Genomic DNA, 10,080 nt, shown 5'->3' on the forward strand with positions numbered 1-10,080 from the left:
TTAAAGTCCTCGTCTGGAAGACCCTTACACATTACTAAATTTTGCTGGATCAGTGCCAGACTGCTTTTCTATGTAAATGAAGAAACAATTTGCTCAGTTCTCAAATTATGAATGTTTACCCTCTAACTACTTGGATATTTCATCTCATGCAAATGAACTGCTTTGACCAATAACAACCCGCTCTTCCTCCTGGACAGTTCTAGGTCCTCAGTTGTCTGTAAAGAGAAAGCCGCATAGTAGGGGTACGTACTGCAAAAACACACCCACACCAGAACCTGCTTTGGTGCTTCTGGTAGGGGCTGATTTGCTTCAGCCCACTGCACTTTGGACCCAAGGCTGAGCCTCGCTTCAGTTTTCTGAAGCTTTGGATGTCTCCCCATTGAATGATGATGTGACAACTGCCACTGCCAATGTGGGAAGGAACTGCTCTGACGGTGTCTGTTGGGGCCGCTATCAAAGGCCTGCTATGGGCCTTGAGAACAGGCCCTGCTCACACTGACAGTAGCAGTTGTCACATCATCGTTCAATAGGGGGAAAAGAAAGGCTGCACCCTGGAAATGGCTGGTAGGGGAAAGTCCACACCATCTTGGCACAACTTGCTTGGAGTTGGCTTGCCCCCTAGCCATTTTCAGGGGTACAGCTTTTATTTCCCCTCTTTCGCAGCTGTCCCTATTCACACCTTCAGGGCATATCTAGGCGTGATGCTGCATAAGATGAACCACCCAGAGTTCAGCCATTGGGTGGTATAAAAAACAGAATCTTCTCTTATTCTCTATATGAAAGGAAGTGTTTGTATATGCTTGGTGGACTTGAAAACCATACACTCAGTTGTTATGTAAGTTTCAGGACATGTTCTCCCTCTATCTGGGATGGCTATAGGCATAGTGATTTTGTAAAGAAAGGGGGATACTGTAGAAGGAGCTGAAAGAGATACGGGTAGATGCAGCAGGGGCCGGGAGAAGGGAGCAAGTTGCCCAGGTAACGGAAGAAGTCTCTTGGCAGTTGATGTGGTGGGGGGGGAGAGAAGGACGAGCGCCAAAGAAGGGCGCCACGGCTGGCCTCAGATAGGGAAGCTCAAGACAGTCTCCAAGGGACGAGGGACAAGCAGACCCCTCCCTCACAGGGCTATGGGGGCAGCATGGCAAGGGCTGGGCCTAGGCCAGGGCAGGCATAAGGTGTCCAACTCGGGCAGCTGGGGAACTGTGCTTGAAGGCTTCGCTGTATCCGTAAGGCCTTGTTGTATCAAACTAAGGGCTCTTCCCACCCCGTGCTAAGCCAGGTCCTTTTGCTAGTGTTGCTATAATAGAAAGGAAAAAGTAGGGGTGTGTGTAGGTTAGACAGTGATCCATACTGTGAGAATTGAGCCATTACAAGCATTTCCTATTTTTTAAAATCTCTTTTGTAAACACAAACACATAGACACTTAAGGCCAAATCAAGCATGTGTTCTTTAAATGTGTGCTTCCCGTTCACCATCCTATACAGTGAGAGTGGGGGTTTCCTTCTTATACTAAGGAGGAGGGAGTGGAGCAAAACCCACCCCATAGTCCACAATATCATTCGGTGCTCTTCTTCTTTGAGCTGTTTCTCCTTGCCAGCTCTCTTCAGTATTGGAGCTGGGCTGAGAAAATGGCTTAAAACAGTGGCATGGGATGAGTTCTGGTGGGGGAGTGGGAGATTTTGTTCCACTCTCCCATGCGGTCCTCTTAGTATAAAAAATCATAAACACACACACACACACACACACATCTGGTTTAGCCCTAAGAGACCCACTCCATATCCACAGCAAAATTCAACCCCAACTCTCCCCCTAAACAAATAGAAATCCAAAAATGCGACTACCTACACACTACAGGCTTCTCATGGTTCCCTCTCCCAATGGAAACGTGAGAACTGTAGTTCTGTGAGCAATGAGCGAGCAGTCTAAAAGAATTCTCCACTCTGTCACTGAACTACAATTCCCAAGACTGGTCTGGTATATGCTTTTAGTGTAGAGAGATTTGAATCGTGTCAGGAAATCACATATCCCAAAGGGGCATGGGGGGGGGGCGCAGGTTCCCACTCCCCTGATGTGATGATTATGATGAAGCCTGTGAGGATTCCACTATGATGCACTCATTGTTCTCTCACTGATAGGCAGTTAGAGCCAGAGGTAGAGGATGAGGAAGGAGCTCATAGGAGCAGCTTTGTTTTCCTCTGATGGAGGGAAAGATTGAGATAACACAATGAGGAATAATCAGACACCAAAAAATGTACAGCCAAAAGGAACCAGCCGTCCCATCAAGATTTCAAAACTTCAGTTAACCAGGTAAGCTGTTCAGTTTTCTCCTTTATTTATCAGAGACACTGAAAGATAAGAATGGTCAATGCTTGAACAATGCTGCTGTTCAGATGTCCACACCAATCAAAGGATGGAAGCAAAATGATTTGAAGGATAAAGGGATAATCAAGGAAGTGCTGTTGGTTTTAAAATACACAGAAGAATGGGCAAGGCTGCCAGGTGAGACACATTTTTCTCATCTTCATTCTTAGGAAGCTTAACTATTAAGGAAGCTTAAATATTCTGAAGGAAATTGGAATGAAGCAAACCAGTAGCTGAGTGGAGTATTTCAGAATTGCCAAAGCGTAACTTTTCCTTTCTTTGTTTGGCTCTCTGATAATCTTTTGCCAAGACCTGATTACAGAGGGGAAATTCTTCTTCTCCAGTCAATAACATCTTCAACCTGCAAACATGCACTGGTAGAGGAAACTATAGACAAACTTCAGCAATAAGGCTAGAAAAGCTGTGGGCATTTTCATTTCTGAAAAGCTTAGGAAAGAATGAAAAACATTGCAAAAAATCTGATGAGAGGTAAATCCTTAAGAGGTATGTCCTTTTTTTTTTTGTTGGCTGGCCTGCTGAGGCCAATCACTGGAAACAGCTATGATGTATAAACATTTATTTGATAATTTGTCAACTTCTTTGCAGATCTGAAAGGGAGTTAAAAAGAACTACAGTTGCTAAAGAATGACGGAGTTGAAAAGCATAAAAACATTCATGGATTTTAACAGGACTAAGAAAGCAACTATCTACTAAAAAAAGGTCTGATGCAATCAAGAACAAAACTTGTTGCATTGCTTCAAGAAGAAGGAAGTGTGAATCATTGCAGATCACCCACATGCAGGTAGGTCCTAAGAAGGTCTCCTTTATTGCAATGATAGATCCTTGGTCATTTTTCCTTTCTGTCTGGCCTGTGCAAACCAATATCTGGAGAAACACCTCTCTGATGGTTAAAAGTTGATTTGATCAATTAGTCACTTTGTAAATTTAGATTGGAATAGTCAAAGCTTGAACAGTGCTGCTCCTCATATGTCTATACCAGTGAAAGGATGGAGACTAATGTTTTGAAGAATATATGGCCTAATCAAAGAAGGTGTCCTCCTTTTGAAATACACAGAACAACGGCAAGACTGCCAGGTGAGACATAAGAAACATTTTTTTCAGTTTGAGAACAAGAAGGTGAGCATTTCCAAATTTCCAATCGTTAAAGAAATGGATTCTGAATTTCCAATTGCTAAATAAATTAGTGGTTTTCAACAGGATGAGGAAAGCAATAAATTCATAATAATAGGTTGGATGTAAGGTAAGGAGCATAACCCATTTCTTCAAGAGGGAAGTGTAAAACATCATAGATCAGCATCATAAACATGGCAGTGAGTCCTTAAGAGGTAGGTTCCATATTGGGAAGAAAGCAGATTTTTAGCTACTTATTTGCAGGCTGACCTGTTCAAATTTCCAAGCACTGAGTATATATTTGATTGTCAAACTTTTGTTGGATATTTTTGTATTTCCTTGCAGATTTGATAAAGAATTATCCAAGGTAAAATGTGTGTGCATATATATACTGTATATATTCTCAACAGTATAAATGAAAGAACGCATATCAAGAAGTCTGGTGTGAGGTATGTAATTCTGAATTTCGAAAAGAGGGAAGTGTAAATAAAATGTCACAGATGAATATCGTCAACTTAGAAGTTGGTTCTTATGATGTCTTTATTGCTAAAGGAAGCAGATACTGGTAACTTTTTCTGGCTGCTAGGCCTTTTCAAATCAATCACTGAAAACACTGATGAAGTTTAAAACACTATTAATTTCTGTGAATGTTTACAGATGGAAAGGGAATTCTCCAAGTCAAAAGGTGCTATACTTTATCTAATAAACATCTGAGCAGGAAATACCATGTTTTCTTAAATACAATCCATAAAATCAAACCAGCTTTCATATGAAGCCAAGCATTAGATGTCTCTTCAGGAATGTCAACTTCACAGTTACTTTCAATACACAGGTCATCCAGAGGGAGGGGAACTTAGGACAGCTGAAAGTAAGTAATTATTAACTCCGTTAAGTTAAAGTTGCTGCAGAGACTAAATCTATGCATTCTGATAAGTTACAGCACCAAATGTGAGAGAAGGAAGGAAGCAAGAGAGCTTTCATGGATAAAAGACAATCAGCACCTTAAGTAAAAAAACTGTGATAAAAGATAGAAAAGAACAAAATGACCACCCATTTTCCCAAAAATATTTCAAAACTGCAACTAGCCAGGTGAGCTTTCCAGATTTCTAATTTATTTATCTGATATTAGCGACGATGAAAAATAAGAAAGTTGACACTTGTCAAAGAATGGAGGCTAAATACTTTGAAAAACATATAGACTAATCAAAGGAATTGCCGCCCTTTTAAAACACACAGAACAATGGCCAAGGCTGCCAGGTGAGAGGTAAGAATCATCTTTCATGTCTAGAACAAGAAGTTGTATATTCTGAAGGTGACTGGAATGAAGGAATCCAACAAATGAGGTCAGTATTTCGTAATCTCCAATTGCCAAAGTCTGTCCTTTACTTTCCCTGGCTCTCTAAATAATCTGTGTCAAGTCTTGATTACAAGGGTGAAACAATAGTTCTCCAGAAAAGAAAATGCATTCATGCTGCAAGCACAAGTGCAGTCAAACTGACAGCACTGCACCCTTCATTGGTTTGGCTTGAAAAGGATGAAGAAATTTGGAGTTTTCAAATGGATGAAGAAAACAAAATAGAGGACACAACTGGTTGCATTCCTTCAGAACACTGGCTTTACAAAACAAAAGAAGATCATTACCAACATGCAGGTAGGCCCTTAAAGTTAGGGATGGCCGCAGGGTGGCACCCAATTCAGTCTAGGAGTCCGGCGGACCCCCCCCCATGCCCCCAAACCGTGTCTGCCGAGCCCCTGCCCCCACTTGACCACCCTGCACTCACCAAGCCCCTGCCCCCACTTGACACCCCCCCACCTGTACCCCCTCACCGAGCCACCTGGACTCTCCTGAGACCCATTCTTGAAGGCCACAATTGCCATTTTGCAGAAAACCTGGCGATGGTGAATATGCGCACATCTAGTTGTATGCAAAATGGTGGCATAAATGGCCAATATACGCAAGATTACAGGCTCTCTAGTCAATTAGTCAATTTATTAAACATTCCCAATACATGATTAAAACCATAAAATATAATAAAACAATGAATATTGAAATAAAATGAATATTGAAATATTAACTATTAAAACCAGCTGGCCCCAACTACACAACAGCACCCAAGAAATTGGCTCTGTTATAGGTCAAGGTGAAAAGGTAAGTTTTTCAGATCCAGTTGAAGGCTCATAATGATGTGGCTCTGTGGAAGCCAATAGGGGCAGAGTTCCACAGGCGGGGGACCACTACAAAAAAGGCATTATCACCTGCCAACCTTATTGCTTTTGCAGGTGGGGACACAAGCAAGGCTTCCGAGGCTGATCTAGGAGTGCAGGTGAGTTGGTATGGGTGAATGAAGACATTTTGGTATGGACAGTGCTTCAAAGAAATTTTTTTGAATACAACCAAAAGATACAAGTATTTGAACTAGTTGTGCTGGAGCCACCCCGAAAGTGTTCCAGTTCCTTCATCAACAGACGAATGCTTTTTGCAAGGTTAAAAATAATAAAACCTCACCAAACTGATAAACAGTATATAAATGTCAAGTATTGATCATTGCAGAAGATAAAAATCCAGAAGAGTATTGAAGAAAGGACAGCAGGACCAGCCATGACTGATGAAGAAAGAGGTGGAAAAAGTTCAAGCGTACAAAGAATGTCTGCCAAGGGCTTATAGCGAAGGAAAAATCTGCTGGACCCTTTGGAATACATGCTCAGGCCTGCTCACCAGTGAATCAATTCAGTCCATAGCTGCAAAGAGAAGGAGAAGGAGCTTCCTCATTTGCATGTGTCCATCCAGGATGGTTTTCTAGGGAGGACAGCCACAGGATATGCAGGACACCAACCGTCAAGACATTGGAGGGGACGGTGGGGGAAGGAGGGAGCGCTGGCGGCTTGCTTGCTCATGGCCTTTGCCCACATGCCCAGGGTAGTGCTGACTGCCACGTTTGGGGTCGGGAAGGAATTTTCCTCCAGGGCAAATTGGCCTGAGCTCCTGGAGGTTTTTCGCCTTCCTCTGGGCATTGAGCAGGGGTCACTTGCTAGGTTAGTTGACACAATCCTATAAGTTAAAATATCTTTTCAAAGATCTGAATAAAAATGATCAAGATAAACTAGCATAAAAAATAAGAGATAAACAGGAAAATAAATACAGTGATATAAAATCAATTTTCTTTTCCTTTGGCTTTTTTACTAAGTCAAATAATCTGCCGTGGCCTGGATTCTGTGATAACACAGCTTGCTAGCAGTCCCTCCCTGCAGGCTTAGAATCTAAGAAAAGGGATAGAGGCAAGACGAGAAGAACTAGCAAATTCAGGCACAGCAACGTTTTTATAATGCCCAGCTTGAACGGAAAAAGTTCAGGAGAGGAGGAGACAAATGGAGCTGGCATTTTAAAGGAAGCCCTGTAGTGGACTCTGCCTTCCATTTCTCCCTCCGCTGTAGCCTGATGGAATGGCTGTGCACCATGACAGCTGAGGGAGGCCTGTCAGCAGAGGCGATGGAGTGGCCCTGCAGTCCCATCTCTCTCCCTGCAACAGACAGGCAGAGTGGCAGATATATTAATAATCTTGATGGTGTCTGCATTGTGATTTGTACGTTTATCTAGGTTCTAATGCACCGATAACTGCTCAGGGTACTGCAAGGCTGGCCCAAGACATTTTGCTGTCTGAGGCAAAAGACAAGATGGCCCCCTCCCATCCCATGTGCCAAAGGGAACCAGACTGGCAGTTGACTCTTCCTTCCACATTGGCACTGGGACAGGGCCACCCACTCCGCAGGAGGTCAGCCCGCTAGCTGAGGAAGCACGGCCAGGCCACATGCCCCACACAGCTCTGAAGTAGGGGCGGGTGAGAATTTTCAGTTCATTTTTTATAAGAATTTACCCAAAACCACAAAGTTCTCCATATACAGGAGAACTGCACACTCACTTGGTCTAAGTTCCACTGAAATAAATGGGACTCTTTCTGAGTAAATGCAGCGGTTTGGGCTGTATGGCTGTCAGGCCCACCATGGGGTCTAGGCAGAGTGGTGGGGGTGGCCTTGGATGCCAACTGATCCAGGGCGATGCCTGCCTTCCCCTTGCCTGGGCAAGATCATCTCAGCAACCCTGGAGCACATTTTCTCAATTGGCTGAATATTCCCCCTTTCAGCCAGTCCCAGCCTAGGGAAGGAAGGCACCTTTTCGATGACACCATCGAGGCAGAAGCCGATTCCAGACACATAAAAGAGTTTCAGGTCTTGGTGGTAGGGGTGGGCTGGTCTCGCAGTCTCAGGTTCCTCTGGTAACTACATCAAGTGAGGGAGGGTGTTAGAAAAAGTTCTTGCTTCTGGTCAAATGAGAGGCCAGGCAGGCGACAGTGGAGCCAACAAAGTTTTATTGATCGTTTTGCAAAACGGGTGCAGAGCAGTCTGGACCCAGAACATGGCGCGCCCAACCTTTTTATACCCACCCCTAACAGCTCAATACTTCTCCATCAGTTCTTTGTCTCTGCGCATGCTCTCAGTTTAAACTGACCCATTGTTCTTTGTCTCTCCGCCTGCTCTCAGTTTAAACTGACCCATTGTACTTTGTCTCTCCGCCTGCTCTCAGTTTAAGCTGACTCATCTGTCACGTGTCATGCCTACTTGACCAAGTCACTAGCTACACTAGCTACTTATGACCTCCCCTTTTTATCTAACACTCCCCCCTTTAAGTCTTTACTCATGTCTCACAGCTTGCTTTTTGGTGGTCCGAGTGCTTAGCTGGTTGTTTCGGCTGTGTCGTATAGTAGAAGCATTTGTTTTGATAAAGCACTTTCAATCAATCTTTGGGACAGGCCTCTGGCACATGGGATGATGCAACAGCCAAACAGCACCAAGATTCCTACCATTACTACCAATGAGATAAGGATGGAAGCTGCCAAATGCTTCCATCTGCTGAACCACTTTTCTAGCCAAATGATGAGGGGGTTGCTGATCCCGGAATTTTCGGCCAATTCCTCAGATAGGGTGGTAAGACCTTGTAGTGCTTTTGCCACTGTGCCATCAGGAGCGGTGTTATTAGGGATGAAGGTGCAACACCTTCCGCCCAACATCACACACACCCCTCCTTTTTCTGCCAACATCATATCAAGGACACGCCTATTTTCCCAGGCTATTTGACTAGTGGCGTCTAGCTGCTCAGCTAGTCCTTTTATGGCATCTTGGGTGTAGTTTATGAATCGCTGTTGATTGTAGTAAATATAGTTAATCCAATCAACGTTTTTATTTATGGTTGCCCACCAAAACAGGGTGGATTCAAATCCTGCAGCTATTTGATTTCTTCCCTTGAATTCATCTGGGACCCCCCTCGGGACTCCTATCGAATCTATGTATATTTGATTGTCAAAGGGGGTTGTGCTGTGTCTTTGGCAGCGGTGAGTGGGTTGCTGGGACGGGTGGAAGGAGATGGAGAAGGGGACCGCAAACTGGACCAGTCCACAGATTCCAGACCAGTTTGAGGGAAGGGTCTCAAAGAGTTCTGAGCCTCCGCAATACCACCAAAGATCAGCACGGGGAATCGGCAAAGAGTCATTAGCAAACGTGGTGATGTTGGTACAGGTCGAGAGGTTTCCTAATGAAATACTATCTTCCTCAAGGGCCCAAGAGATGCACCCAGTATGGTTCCATCCCTCTATGGAAGACACGGGAGGTACAACGCGATCCTCCCTCTTGAGGGGGGGGGGAGTTTATTAAGGCTCTGGCAGCTTTTATCCCCCCATGCATTGGAGTGCTGGAACAAACGGATTATACAAGTGAGGAGGGAGGGCTGATCCCAGCCTAAAGGGAAGGGCAATACCTTGGTGACAGATCTCCCAGTTGCGCACACGAAACAATCAGACTTGTTCAAGGATTTGGCGGTGTACTTTACCCATTCTAACCATACATTGTCAGTATCTTGGGCCACTTGAAGCCCAAGCCGGGCTTTCCAGGGGCGATCTTCTATCTCTGGGACCTCTATTAAGGGCAGCGGATGTGGGGCTGCAGGGGTTAACCCGGCTTGCTGCACAGCTTGCTTAATGGTCTGATGGACCCGAGGCGGGCTCCATTTATCTAATCCCCACTGCCCTCCCTTAGTGAGGCAAACTTTGGCCCCTAGTGATAATTGGCTTATCTGACTACCAGTGTAATAGATGTAGGGTTTGGTCAATTGTATCTCAAAAACCTTCTTTCCTAAGCAAGTGATAGACTTCATGGATCTGTAGTATTCTGCCCCTAGAGAGGTTCTGAAGACTATTTTTCCCCCTTCCTGGCAACAAGATTGCTTTGATCCCATTACCCCATTGGTAAGCAGTGCTAGGACCCATAACCACTCCATTTTCCCGATCACTTGTCAGCGTACGGGATTTTCTGCCTCTATTACACGAATACCTTGATTGTCAATAGGTAATCCCCCTGAATCTCAGGCTCGGCTAAGTCGAACCTTAGCTTTCCCCAAGTGTTGGAATTTGTAAATAACAGAAGATTGTGGCTCCTGGTTGATCTCTTCGCCTGTGTCCCTTGCAGCTTCCGGGTGAGTGCCAGGGAGCAGAGGGCTGTTCCTGCCTGTGTCCTCCTGTTCTTTCCGGGTGACAGGAGGAG

The 10,080-nt window shown here is 44.5% G+C and overlaps 1 long non-coding RNA gene across 2 annotated transcripts; it reads left to right on the forward strand.

The window, feature by feature from the left end:
* The first annotated feature begins 683 nt into the window (after positions 1-683).
* On the forward strand, positions 684-6,640 carry LOC146352779 (uncharacterized). 2 transcript variants are annotated; one of them, XR_014787846.1, is made up of 7 exons: positions 684-835; positions 2,136-2,307; positions 2,968-3,163; positions 3,311-3,456; positions 3,838-5,143; positions 5,773-5,816; positions 6,044-6,640. It is a non-coding gene; the product is annotated as an uncharacterized LOC146352779 (long non-coding RNA). The 2 variants fall into 2 exon arrangements; XR_014787847.1 differs by lacking the exons at positions 684-835; positions 2,136-2,307; positions 2,968-3,163; positions 3,311-3,456 and having other exon boundaries at positions 3,857-3,941; positions 4,427-4,581; positions 5,026-5,143; positions 6,044-6,634.
* Positions 6,641-10,080: the final 3,440 nt, after the last annotated feature.

The sequence above is a fragment of the Heloderma suspectum genome, chromosome 2, assembly GCF_057233095.1.
Source record: "Heloderma suspectum isolate Gila_16-S chromosome 2, 16-S_ref, whole genome shotgun sequence".
NCBI classification, from domain to species: Eukaryota; Metazoa; Chordata; class Lepidosauria; order Squamata; family Helodermatidae; genus Heloderma; species Heloderma suspectum.